The following is a 16,101-nucleotide window of genomic DNA, read 5'->3' on the forward strand; positions in this document are numbered from 1 at the left end:
ATGTGACATACACTGCCAATGACACATGCCCTTGCTTGTGTGAAAAAAAGCACTTCGCTCCGTGTGTGCGCTGCTGATAGGCTGACAGATTGCACCTTCCCACTGTAAATGCGGGAAAGAGAAAAAAAAAATGGAGATCTTCATTATTCCTGCAGAGATCCATCCCCTGCCCCTCCCCCCGCCCCGCTGTACACTCAAACTGCGTATTAACATTAATTTTCATCATTACTGAGAAAAAATCCAGTTATGATTTTGGTGCACGAACAGTTATCGAACATAACCTCGAACAGCCGAATTTTTTTCAAATCGTTCGTGTTCGCCGAACGGCTCGAACACCGCCCAAAACAGCTCGAATTTGAGATTGGCGAACAGTTCGAGTCTAACAACGCTCATCTCTAGTTATAATGTAAAAGGGAGCTTATTTGAGCTTGTCTCTTAATCCTAAAGAAAGTCCATTAGTATTTAACTTTATTACTTAGAAATAGAGAAGTAACAAAATGTCGTTTTGAGCATTTAACACAATGACCAAATCTTCTGAATAGGGTTTTGTAAGAAATATCAGACCAACATAACAGAATGATTGGATGTTTGTGATGCAAATATGCTTCATGCTTTAAGACAAAATCTTATCAATTTGAGACTGATTATTTCTTATTTCTTTTTAATGAATGAACACTAAGGACTTTTCTTTAAACTAATTCATTAGAACCTGGTAGCATCCATAGAAACAAGAATGTTGTCAACCACTTATAATAGTTATTTCTCTGCCAGAGAGATGACAGCTATGTACTAAGCTCTGCTTATCCCAAGAATCTTTCGGGAGGAAACACAATTTTCACTGAATTACTGTTACTCAGCTAACATTAGGAACACAAATGCCTTTATTCTCTACAGAACAAAAGCTGTCAACTGCTGGGTACATAAGGTTGGACTGAATATATATTGTGTTTTACTGAAAATTGCAAATAAACTTGCAGAGCAGTTTAAATGCATTCTGAATTAGTAAGAATCCACCACTAAGATCGGTCATATAGAAACAAAGAGTGTAAAATATTTTATCATTTGTAGTGCAATAAATAGCATGGAATCCTACCACAAATTTCCTAGTTATTTCATTTATCTTATCTTTAAAGGAATTCTCTGGGAGCAGAAAAACGAAATAAAGAAAATGTTATAATAATTAAACTTCTAAATACCTTTAATTAACAAATACCACTCATTTCGTCTAGGGAATTAATCATTATATTACATTAAAATAGTCATTGTCTTGTTGAATTAAAATTTTAATAGGACAGGTATCTATGAGCATGTGCAGTTCGAAGCTCCACTCCCTCCCTTTATGTGCAAGAAGACAAGCTTCCAGTGGATATACTGATCTAATACTTGAGATACCAGGGTTTCTGAGGTAAGAAGAGGCTGCTCACTCTACTGTCCAACATTTCTATCTGATCTAATACTGGAGATACCAAGAGTGCTGAGGTAAGAAGAGGCTGATCACACTGCTGTCCACCCTGTCTATCTGATCTAATACTGTAGATACCAGGGGTGCTGAGGTAAGAAGAGGCTGCTCACACTGCTGTCTTCCCTGTCTATCTGATCAAATACTGGAGATGCCAGGGGTGCTGAGGTAAGAAGAGGCTGATCACACTGCTGTCCAACATTTCTATCTGATCTAATACTGTAGATACTAGGAGTGCTGAGGTAAGAAGAGGCTGCTCACACTACTGTCTTCCCTGTCTATCTGATCAAATACTGGAGATACCAGGGGTGCTGAGGTAAGAAGAGGCTGCTCACCCTGCTGTCCAACATTTCTATCTGATCTAATACTGGAGATACCAGTGGTGCTGAGGTAAGAAGAGGCTGATCACACTGCTGTCCACCATGTCTGTCTGATCTAATACTGGAGTTACCAGTGGTGCTGAGGTAAGAGGACTGTGCATGCACAGGGATGTAAGCATGTGCCATCATACCTATGTGAAGGTCAATGAGGGGAAACCTGTTGTGGGAGTTGACTGTTGTATCATACTGTGTGGTGGGAATAGTGGGGTCATCATAGTTTTTTAGGGAGACCGCAGGACCATCATATTGTGTGGTGGTGGGGCTGTGAGAGATTTATACTTTGTGATGACTGTAAGGGCATCATACTGTGTTGGGAGCTGTGGGGGCATCATATTGTAGGGGAGGCTTAGGGGGCATTATACTACGTGGAGAGATGTGGGAGGAATCATGCTGTGGGAGCATCATACTGTGTGGGAGGGGGACTATGGTGGCATCATACTTTGTGGAGGGATATGGATGCATCAAACTATGTTGGGATCTGTGGGGGGATCATGCTATAGAGGGATCATACTGTGAGGGCATAATACTGTGTGAGGGTTCATTCTACTGCTTGTGGGGCTGTGGAGGCATCATACTGTGTGTTGGGCTCTGGGCTCATAATACTATCTGGGTGCTCACAGTGGGGACATCATAATGTGTGTGGAGAACTGTGAGGGCATCATACTGCGTTTAAGGTCTCTGAAGGAACCTCCTGATGAGTTGTGGAAAACTGTGGAAATATATCATAAAAGCATCATACTGTGTTGGGGGTTACTACAGCAGTATCATACTGTGTTGGAGGCACCTAGACGATAATGTTGCCAACAGAGAGAATGTGCGTCGGTCGTGCTTAATTTTTAAGTCTTTTTACGATGTCCTATCAGCTGATTTATGCCCATCGAGTACATTAACTGTTGAATGTGCAGGGAAACAAACAGCCTGTTAAGCCCCTCATGACATTTTACATAAATTTACGTCACGGTCAGGAAGGGGTTCCAGCAAAATTACGTAAATTTACATCATGGCGATCATGCAGGCACAGGAGCTGTGCCTGCATGATTGCCACCGGGAGCACGGTGTAAGTTATAGCCAAGCTCCGACAGTCACAGCCTGTCGGGGACTGCCTGTAGTCAGTAAAAGTGACATTTGTTACTAAAATTAGAGAAACCACTTGTTATACTAGTTGTGTTGAGCATTTAAATTGTTCTGGTTTGATTGTGAAAGCTGCCTTGTGACAGCAAAACGCGCGTCGAGGTGCGCCAGCTACTTTGTTGTCCCCCCCTCCTTGCATTCCCATCCAGTCTGGTCCTGTCCTTGTGGTGAGTACACATTTTCTGCCACATGGCAAGTTGAGTCCTTTCCATACCTGCTCAGGTCACTACTTTAGTGGTGAGTGCGATCTCATTATGGCAGGAGCACTCTATACTTTTACCCCTGGCTAGCTATGTGGGCTCCTTTGCGGCCATAGTGATTCTATTGTACAGGGATGGGACGCATTATATCTTGGGGGCTTTGGATAAGCACTTTGCACTTTTTTGTCCCCTATTTTTTATGCTCATGATATTTAAAATTTGGTACTGTATACCTATTGATTAATAAATAAATTCCTCTTTGCAAGCCAATTGTACTCCTAGTTTATTTTGTTTCTAAGTTGCAATTACCTGCCTGTTAGTGCTTAGTCACATTTTTTTGTTCTTTATAAAGTCCCAGATATCCCCTTTAATGATGGCTGGACCATAGTACATGAATCAAAAATTGTAAATTTTTGCAAGCCCAGCCCTCTTTCCTTTTAAGGGTTTGTTGTTATACTATGGAGAAGTGCCAACTAGCGTTTTTTTTTTCTCATGCCAAGTCGGAATGAAAAAAAAAAATCGCTGCATGCTGCGATTGGCAGCGTATATTGCACGGTGCGCACCCATATAAGTCTATGGGTACATGCAAAACATTGGATGCATGCTAGAGAATCGGAGCACAGTAAAATGACACTCGGATCACGCTCGCAGCAGAGTTTGAGCCAAGAGTCATTTGCATATAGCACCCGATTTTCTCGCATGAGAAAATCATTGAATGCTATACGCTAGTGAGAGTGAACCCTGTTATTTGGTTTTTAACCCTGTGTGTCTTATTTCCTTTTACATGTACACTCAAAATATAAATTGTTGGGGATTATGTCAGTGCTACTGTACATAAATGAATGTGACAATTAGTAGTTTTATGTAAAATGCAAAAAAAAGTTAGACAGCACCCCCTAACTAAGTGAAATAAATGTGCAGGTGTAAATATGCTGCGAATGCAATGCAAAGCAAACACAAAAGATGCAGCAGCACTATGTCTAAATAGAGCAGAATAATCTCGTTCCTATAACAAATCAGAAGGTTTTTTGTTACATCTATGAGACCCTGGTGAGGTGAGACTATTTAGTTTAGGGACCAATCTGTATGAGGTTGCCTTATTCAAAATGTGCACTAATGACCTCATAGTTATAAGTATAGTAAATACAGCAGTAATGTGTGACACCCCAGGGGACTGGTTGTCACAGTGATAGAGATATTACGTCTGAGAGCAGGTGGGAGGTCCTTTGGTCAGGGATCCTGTGCATGCCACACCTCCTGCCCAGCCTTGGGAGGGGAAGAACTTCCCCTGTATAAACCCGGGGCTGAGGCAGAGTGATTGAGTCCAGGAAGAGCAGAGACAAGAGCAGCATAGGAAGCAGCAGAGTCACAAGGAGTCAGGGGCTGGCAGCTAAAGAGCTCGCCCTGACTAAGAAGATTCTTTACCGGACCCGGAGTCCGAGGCTGTGGGGACTAACTTCTACCCAGCAGCAGAATCCGTCAGGCAGGGGATTTCAGGTCCCCTGGCCCAGAAGCCCGAAGGCCCCGAGTCACCGGCCATACGGGTGAGCACCACACGGTACACTCAGGGACGTGGGCTACTTACATCAGCTTCTAGCAAGGTAGCCAGAAGAGTACAGTCAGCTTGGGAGGCCTACAACTACGCCTGGCCAGGGGAGATCCCATCTGCTCAAGGACTGACCAGGCCCCGTTCGCTAGCAAGTACTCCGGGAGGGTCTATCGTTGTTATCAGTAAAGACCCTGAACGCTACCATACCGTCTCTGAGTGGTTCCTGCTACCCCCATCATCCACGTCGGCTGCCCTGAGGCCATACCCCTCCCGTTGGGGGTTATACTATCACGCTGCACCATCCTTCCACCGGCCTCAGCGGTCTGCCCTGCAGCAGCAGCCCCCTGGCTGCATTCAACGGGTGGCGTAGTCATCAACCGTTTTCTACCGCTAACAGACTGCCGTCCAGTTTGACTCCCTGGGCACGGACCGGGTCACCGCCACGAGACTACAACCCTAAACAGATCCGGCTCCGGGTAAGCTCCCGCGTGCGCAACGCAGCGCGACACAGGCCCAGGGGCGCGTCAACTTTGGCGTAGTCGGCAGGATTTCATGCCCGCAACCACCGGGTACTGCGTGCCTGAAAAAGAGACTTTTAAAACTTACCATCCGTGAAGTTTTCCCGCCATCGGTGAAGATTCCCGCCATCCGGCGCCATTTTCAGCCTTCTTCCCGCCATCTGTGAAGATTCCCGCCATCCGGCGCCATCTTCAGCCTTCTTCCCGCCATCCGTGGAGTTTTCCCGCCGTTGGACGCCATCTTGAGGACGCCGCGCGGGAAGAAGAGGGGCGTGGACTCCGAAAGCGTGCGAGAACTGAAGCCCCGCCTCACGTCCGGACGTTGCGTAAGGTCCTGGAAGGAGCCCAGCAGACGCCGACGTCACAGGAGCGCGACGGAAGGTCCTCAACCCTGACGATCTACTGCGGAGCCGCGGCCTACGGAACAGGATCATCGCAAGGTAGGCCACGGTCCACTAGGGGGGAGGAAGATGTCGGATACGGAGGAGAGCTTCACTGCCTCAACCCCCGCCAGCGCTACCGCTGCTGCAGTTATGCCCTTCACCATGCCCTATATCCCGGGAGCAGCTTGGCTACCCCAGTACTCAGGGGAGTCACATACCCTGCATGACTTTAGAGAAAAGCTGGATAGCCTCTTCCAGGTGTACCCCCTCACAGAAGAGCAAAAAGTGAGCATCCTGGTGGCCCAACTAACCGGGGCAGCCAAAAGGGAAGTAAAGTCCTGGCCACCTGGGAGGAGGACTGTCGCAGGGATACTAACCCGGCTGAAGGATACCTTTGATACCCGCACCTCAGCCGAGATTAAGCTTAGATTCTACGGGTGCAAGCAGCGAGCGCATGAGAGTATAAGGGACTATGCACTAAACCTACAAGAGGCCCTGAGGGCCATTAAGCAGACCGACCCTGATGGAGTGGGAAACGAGGACAGGCTGTTGACCGAACAATTTATAGAGGGACTATATTGTAATGCCCACCGAACCCAGTTGCGGGCAATGGCCTTACAGGATCCCCATCTGGACTTTGCACAGTTCAAGGATAGAGCTATCCGGGTGCTCCGAGAACCAGCACCGGGTGGCGTTGTGACCCACAGGCGCCCAGCTATTACTTACCACCAGGAGGCGGCGCCCTTGTCGGCAGGGCCTGTGGGAGCTGATGCGCAGGCTTTGGACAATGACCCGGCTCCAGACCTACACCATCAGGTCCAAGAGCTAGTTAAGAGCGTTGCTGCGCTAACCCGAACTGTGCAGTCTTTACAGGTTTCCACTCCAGGGAAGATCCAGCTGGCATCCGGACCGGAGGACATCCCGTGGCGTCGACCAAGGAGGACCCCACCGGCCAGAGGAAGACCCAGTGACCAATACAGCGAGGACGGACGACCCATCTGCCGCCGCTGCAATCAACCCGGACATATGGAAAGGTACTGTTCTTTAAACGGGCACAACCTGGGGTAGAGGGCCAACCCCCAGGAAAAAGATCACCAGGCCCATCGAACTGGCGCGACAGATATGTGGGAGGACGTCCAGTCTTGCCTGTGGTACTGGATGGCATTCCCATGAGTGCCCTACTGGACACCGGGTCACAGGTCACCACCATCCCGTACGTGCTCTTCAAGCAGTACTGGAATGACTCGGATATTACCCGCTACCCTGACGACGACTTGAGTATCATCGCCAGCAATGGTCAGCCCGTGCCACAGATCGGATTTAAAGAGGTGACCATCAAAATTGGTAGAGTCGAACTGGCCGCACAGGGACTGATCATTGTAGACATTGACAAACATGAGAGTCACCCAAAGATAACTCTAGGAACTAATGTAATTGAAAATTGTCTTGCAGAGGTGATTTTCCTTTTACAGCAGGTTGCCAAGAATGCCAGCTCCGGCGAGCAGCGGGTGCTCCAGAAAGAGATCCGGGCACTGATGCAACGGCAACAAGTGGAACTCTCCGGCGGTGAGATTGGTAGCGTAAGAATGTGTGACCCTTTTCCTATTGCCATGCCCCCAAAAAGTGAAATGATGATTTGGTGCCGGGCAGCTATTGGTCTGAGAGGTAGAGATTACCAGGCAATGGTAGAACCAGTTTACTCAGATAGTAGGCCCACCATTTTGACAGCACGGGGGGTGGTCAATGTACGCCATGGGAGGGTGCCCGTTCGCATAATAAATATCGGGGAGAGGGAAGTGTACCTGCCCCGGTATGCCACGCTAGCCAAATTATATACCACTAATCAAAATTCTATACAATTTGTGGAACCCTTGCCTCCATCTCACCCGGAGGAAGGTAACGGCTCTAAGAAAGACATGGAGGACTGGTGTCAGCAACTACATCTGGGTACTGACTCCACTCCCTCACACCAGAAACAAGGAGTCTATCGGGTGGTTCAAGAGTATGAGAGAGTGTTTAGTAAACACCCGTTAGACTTCGGGCGAGTCAAGGGGGTAGAACACCGCATCCCCACGGGAGATCATCCTCCCATAAAAGAGAGGTATCGACCCGTACCCCCTGCACATTACCAACACGCCAAGGGGATGCTTAGAGACATGAAGGAGGCTGGGGTAATCCGGGATAGCTGTAGCCCCTGGGCAGCCCCACTAGTTTTAGTCAAAAAGAAAGACAACACCATGAGGATGTGTGTAGATTACCGGAAAATCAACCGTATCACACACAAGGATGCGTACCCCTTACCAAGGATAGAGGAGTCATTGGCTGCTTTAAGATCTGCTAACTTCTTCTCTACCTTGGATCTCACTAGCGGGTACTGGCAGGTTCCTGTAGCAGAGGCAGACCGGGAGAAGACTGCATTCACCACCCCGATGGGACTTAGTGAGTTCACCTGCATGCCGTTCGGACTCTGCAACGCCCCAGGAACCTTCCAACGATTAATGGAGTGCTGTCTGGGCCACAGAAACTTCGAGACGGTCCTGTTGTACCTGGACGATGTCATCGTATACTCCAAAACTTACGAGGACCACCTGAAACACCTGGCGGAGGTGTTCGAAGCTCTGGCGAGTTATGGCCTAAAGGTGAAACCCTCCAAGTGTCACCTCCTGAAACCAAAGGTGCAATACCTGGGACACGTGGTGAGCGCTGACGGAGTGGCTCCCGACCCCGATAAGATCACCGCAATTAAGGGATGGCCAAGCCCCTCCAGCGTAAAAGAAGTGCGGCAGTTCCTAGGGTTGGTAGGCTACTACCGAAGGTTTATTCCCGGTTTCACCAAAAAGGCAGCGCCTATGCAGGACCTCCTGATAGGCCAGTCCCGGAAGGCCAAGAACCAGAAGCCGCCCTTCAAATGGGAAGAGCTAGAAGAAGAGTCCTTCCGCCAGCTGAAGATGGCCCTCACGGGGGATGAAATCTTGGCGTACCCAGACTATAGCCAGCCCTTCATCCTCTACACCGACGCCAGTAACATCGGGCTAGGAGCCGTACTATCCCAGATTCAGCAGGGGAGAGAACGAGTGATCTCCTATGCCAGCCGAAAACTGCGACCCACCGAAAGGAACCCCGAGAATTACAGCTCATTTAAGCTAGAGTTCCTGGCCGTGGTATGGGCAGTCACCGAGCGCTTTAGGCATTACCTCGCTTCTTCCCGGTTCACCGTATACACGGATAACAACCCGTTGATACACCTGGACACGGCAAGACTCGGTGCCCTGGAGCAGAGGTGGATGGCCCGTCTGTCCAACTACGAGTTTACAATTAAATACCGGGCAGGGCGCTCCAATACCAACGCGGACGCCCTGTCCAGGATGCCCAACCTGCCGGACGGAGGAGAAGATCCGGAGGGACTGGAAGAAGTTGAACTCCCTGCGTTCCACCGTCATGGGACTATCCAGTATTCCCACCGGGTAAGGAGTAAGCAGGCTGCTACGTTGAACCCCTTACCTCACTACAACTGGGCGGAAACGCAAGACAGCGACCCTGCCGTCCGACTGGTGAAGGAGATGCTGACTCGCCCGGAGGCTAGCCTGGAATCAGACGCTCCAGAGGAAGCCAAACAACTATGGGCAGAGAAGAGTCGACTGTTCCTTTACAAGGGGAAGTTGTGCCGCAGAATGGTTAACTCCAGGACGCATGAACTACTCTGGCAAGTAGTGGTGCCACGAAGAGACGCAGCCATGGTGATGGAGGCATACCACGACGGAGCTGGACACTTCGGGTGGAAAAAGCTGGAGTTCCTGCTGCGCGAGCGGTTCCACTGGGTAGGCATGAGGGGAACCATCGAGAAGTGGTGCAGAGACTGTGGCCCGTGCAATCTGAGAAGGAAGGACCGGGCCAGCCAGAAGACTCCCCTGCAGTCCATCGTCACCCGGCAACCGTTGGAACTGGTGGCCTTGGATCATGTAAAACTGACCCCCAGCAGAAGTGGCTACGTCTACGCGTTAACCATCGTGGATCATTACTCCCGGTTTCTGGTTGTCGTCCCCATCAAGGACTTAACGGCTCGAACAGCAGCTAGAGCCTTCCAGCAGCACTTTTGCCGCCCACACGGGTACCCGGACCAAGTGCTGACGGACCAGGGACCTGCCTTTGAAGCGGAGGTCTTCCAGGAATTCTGTAATCTGTATGGCTGCCGGAAGATAAGGACGACACCCTACCATCCGCAAACTAATGGACTTTGTGAAAAAATGAACCAGGTGGTAATGGATCTTCTAAAAACGTTGCCCCTGGAAGAACGCAGTCTGTGGCCTGAGAAGTTGCCCGATCTGGTGGACCTATACAACCACATCCCGGTAGGTTCCACCAACTGTACCCCGGCTTACCTAATGAGGGCAAGACCTGGTAAGTTACCTGTTGACCTGGAAATGGGAGTCCTGACGCCCGAGGACACTTCACCAGAAACAGACTGGGACACAGAGAGGCAGCAGCAGTACCGGAAAGTACAGGAGAGCGTGGAGCGAAGTCTTTGTCAGGCTAGGGAAAGACAAGAGAAGACTTACAACCAGTATGCTCCCGCTGTTCCCCTGGTACCCGGAGAGCAGGTCTTGAAGAGGAAGAGACGGCTCCACAAGTTGGACGACCAGTGGGAGAAGGACCCGTACACCGTACTGCCCTCAAGCCACGAGAACCCGAAGGTCTGTACCATCAGTAAAGACGGAGGGGAAACCACAGCCATTGTATCCCGGGACCACCTGAAGAAGTGCCCCGAACAACTGAGGAACCCTGAGGAGGAACAGGAAGACCATCGACCCGTGGAAGAAAGGGAAGATATGGTTAGTACCGTGCTCGGGGACTTCCCTCGGTCTTGGACTCAAGTCAATGGTGCAGTTGTGGTACCCGTACTCACCTTCCTCCAACCATCATCCCAAGAACCTACGGAGCAACGGGTAGAGCTGGAAGAGCAGCCGGTCCAGGAGGCAGAAGACTCCACCCAAGCGGAACGGGAGAATCCACCCTCTGCTTATAGTGAGCCTGCCGTACCCCTAGTGAGACAAAGAGCCGGTAGACAGCTACCCAGTTTACCCTTGACAGCTCCTACACCCTGTAGTTCAGGTCCAGACAGTCAGCTCCGTAGGTCCACTAGGGCCACTAGAGGCCAGTTACCCGCACGTTGGAGGATCTAAATGTTTAAGTTGTTTTACAATGTTTACCTGTTTATTGTTGCTTGTGTGTAATTTTGTGTTTCTAGTTGTTTTTAGGAGTCTTCGGTGGATTTACCGGGAATCCTTTGTATATAGTTGGAGCGTAACCCAGGATGGACTAGAGACTGTTAAGGACTCGGGGTAGGACAGACCCCTACCTGGTTACGTCTCCCTGTGTTGGTGAAATGGACACCTTTGCTTTTCTTCAAAGACTGCACCCGGTTGCGGACATCCGTGACCATCTTATTGTGTTTCCTTATTGTATTTTATTGTTCTTTGATATACCTTGTTATATTTTTCTAAAAAATGTTTAGTCCCGGAGTACTAAATTTCACTAGGGGGGAGTGTGACACCCCAGGGGACTGGTTGTCACAGTGATAGAGATATTACGTCTGAGAGCAGGTGGGAGGTCCTTTGGTCAGGGATCCTGTGCATGCCACACCTCCTGCCCAGCCTTGGGAGGGGAAGAACTTCCCCTGTATAAACCCGGGGCTGAGGCAGAGTGATTGAGTCCAGGAAGAGCAGAGACAAGAGCAGCATAGGAAGCAGCAGAGTCACAAGGAGTCAGGGGCTGGCAGCTAAAGAGCTCGCCCTGACTAAGAAGATTCTTTACCGGACCCGGAGTCCGAGGCTGTGGGGACTAACTTCTACCCAGCAGCAGAATCCGTCAGGCAGGGGATTTCAGGTCCCCTGGCCCAGAAGCCCGAAGGCCCCGAGTCACCGGCCATACGGGTGAGCACCACACGGTACACTCAGGGACGTGGGCTACTTACATCAGCTTCTAGCAAGGTAGCCAGAAGAGTACAGTCAGCTTGGGAGGCCTACAACTACGCCTGGCCAGGGGAGATCCCATCTGCTCAAGGACTGACCAGGCCCCGTTCGCTAGCAAGTACTCCGGGAGGGTCTATCGTTGTTATCAGTAAAGACCCTGAACGCTACCATACCGTCTCTGAGTGGTTCCTGCTACCCCCATCATCCACGTCGGCTGCCCTGAGGCCATACCCCTCCCGTTGGGGGTTATACTATCACGCTGCACCATCCTTCCACCGGCCTCAGCGGTCTGCCCTGCAGCAGCAGCCCCCTGGCTGCATTCAACGGGTGGCGTAGTCATCAACCGTTTTCTACCGCTAACAGACTGCCGTCCAGTTTGACTCCCTGGGCACGGACCGGGTCACCGCCACGAGACTACAACCCTAAACAGATCCGGCTCCGGGTAAGCTCCCGCGTGCGCAACGCAGCGCGACACAGGCCCAGGGGCGCGTCAAATGCAATTTAAAAAAACGGAATCTGAATTAGCTTTCTTTATATGCCATCATATAGGAGTATGTTCATAAATGGTGTATTTGCAGCATTTTTTTCTACACCAAAAAACAGTGGAAATTCGTCGTATATATGCATTTTTTGGACACTTTCACATGCGCATTCACAGCATTTTTACTTGCATTCTTCACCCATTCGAACGAAAGGGTGAAAAATGCAAGTAAAAATGCAGCAAATATGCACGTAAAAATGCGTTAAAAAAAACTCCGCAAAAATGCTGAAAGAACTGACATGCCGTGTCTTGGCAAAGCCGCTGCAGGGCTCAAACTAGTGGATAAAAGCAGCGTGCGCTTGAGATTTTCAATAACTAATTCTGCTAGTACTATAAAACTCTGCATTATACACACCAAATACACTGAATAAAATACACAGCAGAAACACTACAAAAATGCCACATGTGAACATACCCTTAAAATCAGTGTCGGACTGGGATGCCAAGGGTACACTAGTAACCAACTCCAGGACCCCACTTTTCACCTACATGCAGATGTGACATTATCCTCAATCACAAATTTATATAACAATGAAACAGGGTAGATTGTTAAATGAATAAAATGCTGCCTTTGTCAGTACATACTCAAGTATATTGTGACAAGTATTGCTCATATAAGAGGGTGGTGGCCCACTCCTGCATGAGGGCCCACCGGAGGATTCTCCTGTTCTCCTGTGGGCCTGTCCAGGCCTGCTTCAAAAGCTTCTCTAGTAATTTGCTTTATGAGAGAAGTTTGCGATCTAGCAGATTTAAGCTGCTGTTACACGAATGACCAATTATCTGAAAGGCCATCATGTACATAGTTACATAGTTACATAGTTTATAAGGCCGAAAAAAGACAAGCGTCCATCCAGTTCAGCCTATTTCTTGTGCACTGCAGCTATTCCGCAGCGTTGATCCAGGGGAAGGCAAAAAAAAACCATGCGGTATAGGCCAATTTACATCATTGAGGAAAAGTTCACTTCCCGACACCAATCTGGCAGTCAGATTAAATCCCTGGATTAATGAACTATCACTAAGCATAAGATGTAATTTTATTGTTCTCAAGAAAGGCGTCCAGGCCTCTCTTGAACTCATTAAGTGAGTTGGACATCACCACTTCCTCTCCCAGAGAGTTCCAGAGTCTCACGGCTCTGACCGTAAAGAATCCCCTTCTATGCTGGTGCAGGAACCTCCTTTCCTCCAGACGCATAGTGTGCCCCCTCGTCTTTGTCACCATCCTTGGTATAAACAGGTCATGGGAGAGATCTCTGTACTGCCCCCTGATGTATTTATACATGTTTATGAGGTCTCCCCTAAGCCTTCTCTTTTCCAACGTAAATAGGCCTAATTTTGACAACCTCTCTGGGTATTCTAGTCCCTCCATTCCCTTTATTACCTTAGTCGCTCTCCTTTGTACCCTCTCTAGCTCCAATATGTCTTTCCTGAGCACCGGAGCCCAGAACTGTGCACAATATTCTAAGTGCGGCCTTACCAGCGCTTTATACAGAGGAAGAACAATGTTCTCATCATATGCCCCTATTCCTCTTCTGATGCATGCCATGACTCTATTTGCCTTCGCAGCTGCTGCCTGACACTGGGCACTCCAATTTAATTTGCTATTAACCAAGACGCCCAGGTCCTTCTCCATGTCAGATTTCCCCAACGGTTTCCCATTTAATATGTATGGGTCACTGCTGTTTTTCTTTCCCATGTGCATGACCTTACATTAGTATGAGCATGACCTTACCATGTGCATGACCTTACATTAGTACAGTACTACGTACTGTAGTAGAACTGCTAAAAAACATCATACAGGAAGGATTTTAGCTAAAATTCATGTAAAACAAATACACACAAGTAACATCTTATTCTGAAAAATTCTAGAATGTCGGAACATAGCTTTTCTTTTTTCTTTGGAGTCTTCCTCTGTACTTAAATTATGCTGTCAGCCTCAGTTCATGTCTATGAGGTGATAAAATTAATATTCTGGTAAATTAAAAGCAAGTTGTTTTCTTTTTGCAATATAAATTTTATACCGCACTGTAAAGAAATGTATCGTATCGTTACAATCTTATTAGTTCATTTGACTTGCTACTTAAAATGCTTGTTAATAACATTCATTCTCCTGTAAATAAAACCTCGGAGGTTGAAGCATTCATTATTTGTTTGTGCGCAGCCAAAGCATGGCTCAGTTTTTTGATTCGTCTTCACAGTTATAAGGAATATGTGATAATGTCATTGTTGCATTGAATTATGAAAACGCAAAAATATAGAGGTGTTGATATTTTGTTGCTTTCTTTTTAGAAATAAAAAACTTAAAAGATATAAAGAGCAATGCGCTGGTAAAACTTATATTTTAGTTTTCCAGGGCATAAGGATAACGCTGTGGGTTAGACATATCAAGCTTTTGCCAGAAGCCCTGTGAGGTTGAGATGTTCTTGCTTTAACTCTTTGTCCTGACGGGTCTATAAAACTTATATTTTAAGACATGCCCATTTTCTCGGTTTTCCAATGCCATTATTAGAACAGTACATTTAGTGAGTGCAAAATATTAGTTGCGTTGCAGAGAACAGTTATTACATGATACAGTGGGTACGGAAAGTATTCAGACCCCTTTAAATTTTTCACTCTTTGTTTCATTGCAGCCATTTGGTAAATTCTAAAAAGTTCATTTGGAGGCCACTGTGCTCTTAGGAACCTTGAGTAATGCAGAAATTCTTTTAGAACCTTGGCTAGATATGTGCCTTGCCACAATTCTGTCTCTGAGCTCCTTGGGCAGTTCCTTTGAGCTCATGATTCTCATTTGGTCTGACATGCACTGTGAGTGGTGAGGTCTTATATAGACAGGTGTGTGCCTTTCCAAATCAAGGCCTATAAGTTTAATTAAACACAGCTGGACTCCAATGAAGGAGTGGAACCATCTCAAGAAGGATCACAAGGAAATGGACAGCATGTGACTTAAATATGAGTGTCTGAGCAAAGGGTCTGAATACTTATGACCATGTGATGTTTCAGTTTTCCTTTTTTTATAAATTTGCAAAAATTTCTACATTTCTGTTCTTTTTTCAGTCAAGATGGGGTACAGAGTGAACTTTAATGAGAAAAAAAATTAACTTTTTAGAATTTACCAAATGGCTGCAATGAAACAAAGAGTGAAAAATTTAAAGGGGTCTAAATACTTTCTATACCCATTGTATGGTACGACTTATTCAGATTAAATGAACAATTTTTGATTGATTTCCACTTGGCATTATTACAGCAATAATAAATAACAACGGAACCTAAATAGATTACCCATGTACATTATATGGCATTATATGGATAAAAGTATGGACACTCCCCTAAATCATTAAATTCAAGTTTTTTAATTCTGTTCCATTCCCTTAGGTGCCTTTACTGACATTTGCGAAATAATGGGTTGTTATAAGGAACTCACTGAATTTGAGTATGGTACGGTAATACGTTGACACCATTGTAATTAGAGATGAGCGAATCTGACAAAAATTTGAATTTGACAAATCATGTGCAATTTACTGGGAAATTTGATTTGCAGAAAAATTATTCTCAAAATTCAAATTCAAATCAAATTGAATGTTATATCTTCAGACCCCAAAGAATAATAAACAGTTCACTGCTTACCTCTAGAGTGAACACTAAACCAGGACTTCTGGCCTAGTGCAGGACCCAGACGGCAATGCAGAGTGCCCTCCGGGGCTTCCTCACAGCCAGAAGTCCCAGCCCAGTGTGAAACTGAGCCAGTGATGAGGAACAGAGAACCTAACAGCCTGACATAGGACAGGGAGTAGGAAGCAGCAGTGACGGTCCAAGAGGTGAGGTATGTTGTTTTTTTTTATTTTTTTTAACCTTTTGCCAGCCCTCTACTGTTGTTCAAGTAGGCTGAATGTCCTGGTCCAAAATGAACAACGGGCCAGAGATGCAGTGTGACGGAGGCATGGAGAATCGCACAGTGGACAGCAAGTAGCAGGGGT

At 47.4% G+C, this 16,101-nt stretch overlaps 1 protein-coding gene across 1 annotated transcript in view; it reads right to left on the bottom strand.

The window, feature by feature from the left end:
• AIPL1 (AIP like 1 HSP90 co-chaperone) overlaps window positions 1-16,101 on the bottom strand; it is a 253,022-nt gene that overhangs the window by 96,705 nt on the left and 140,216 nt on the right. The gene's annotated exons all lie outside the window — the stretch shown is intronic.

This window comes from Phyllobates terribilis, unplaced genomic scaffold, assembly GCF_046119375.1.
Source record: "Phyllobates terribilis strain yellow unplaced genomic scaffold, ASM4611937v1 Scaffold_2__4_contigs__length_985480577, whole genome shotgun sequence".
Taxonomy (NCBI): Eukaryota; Metazoa; Chordata; class Amphibia; order Anura; family Dendrobatidae; genus Phyllobates; species Phyllobates terribilis.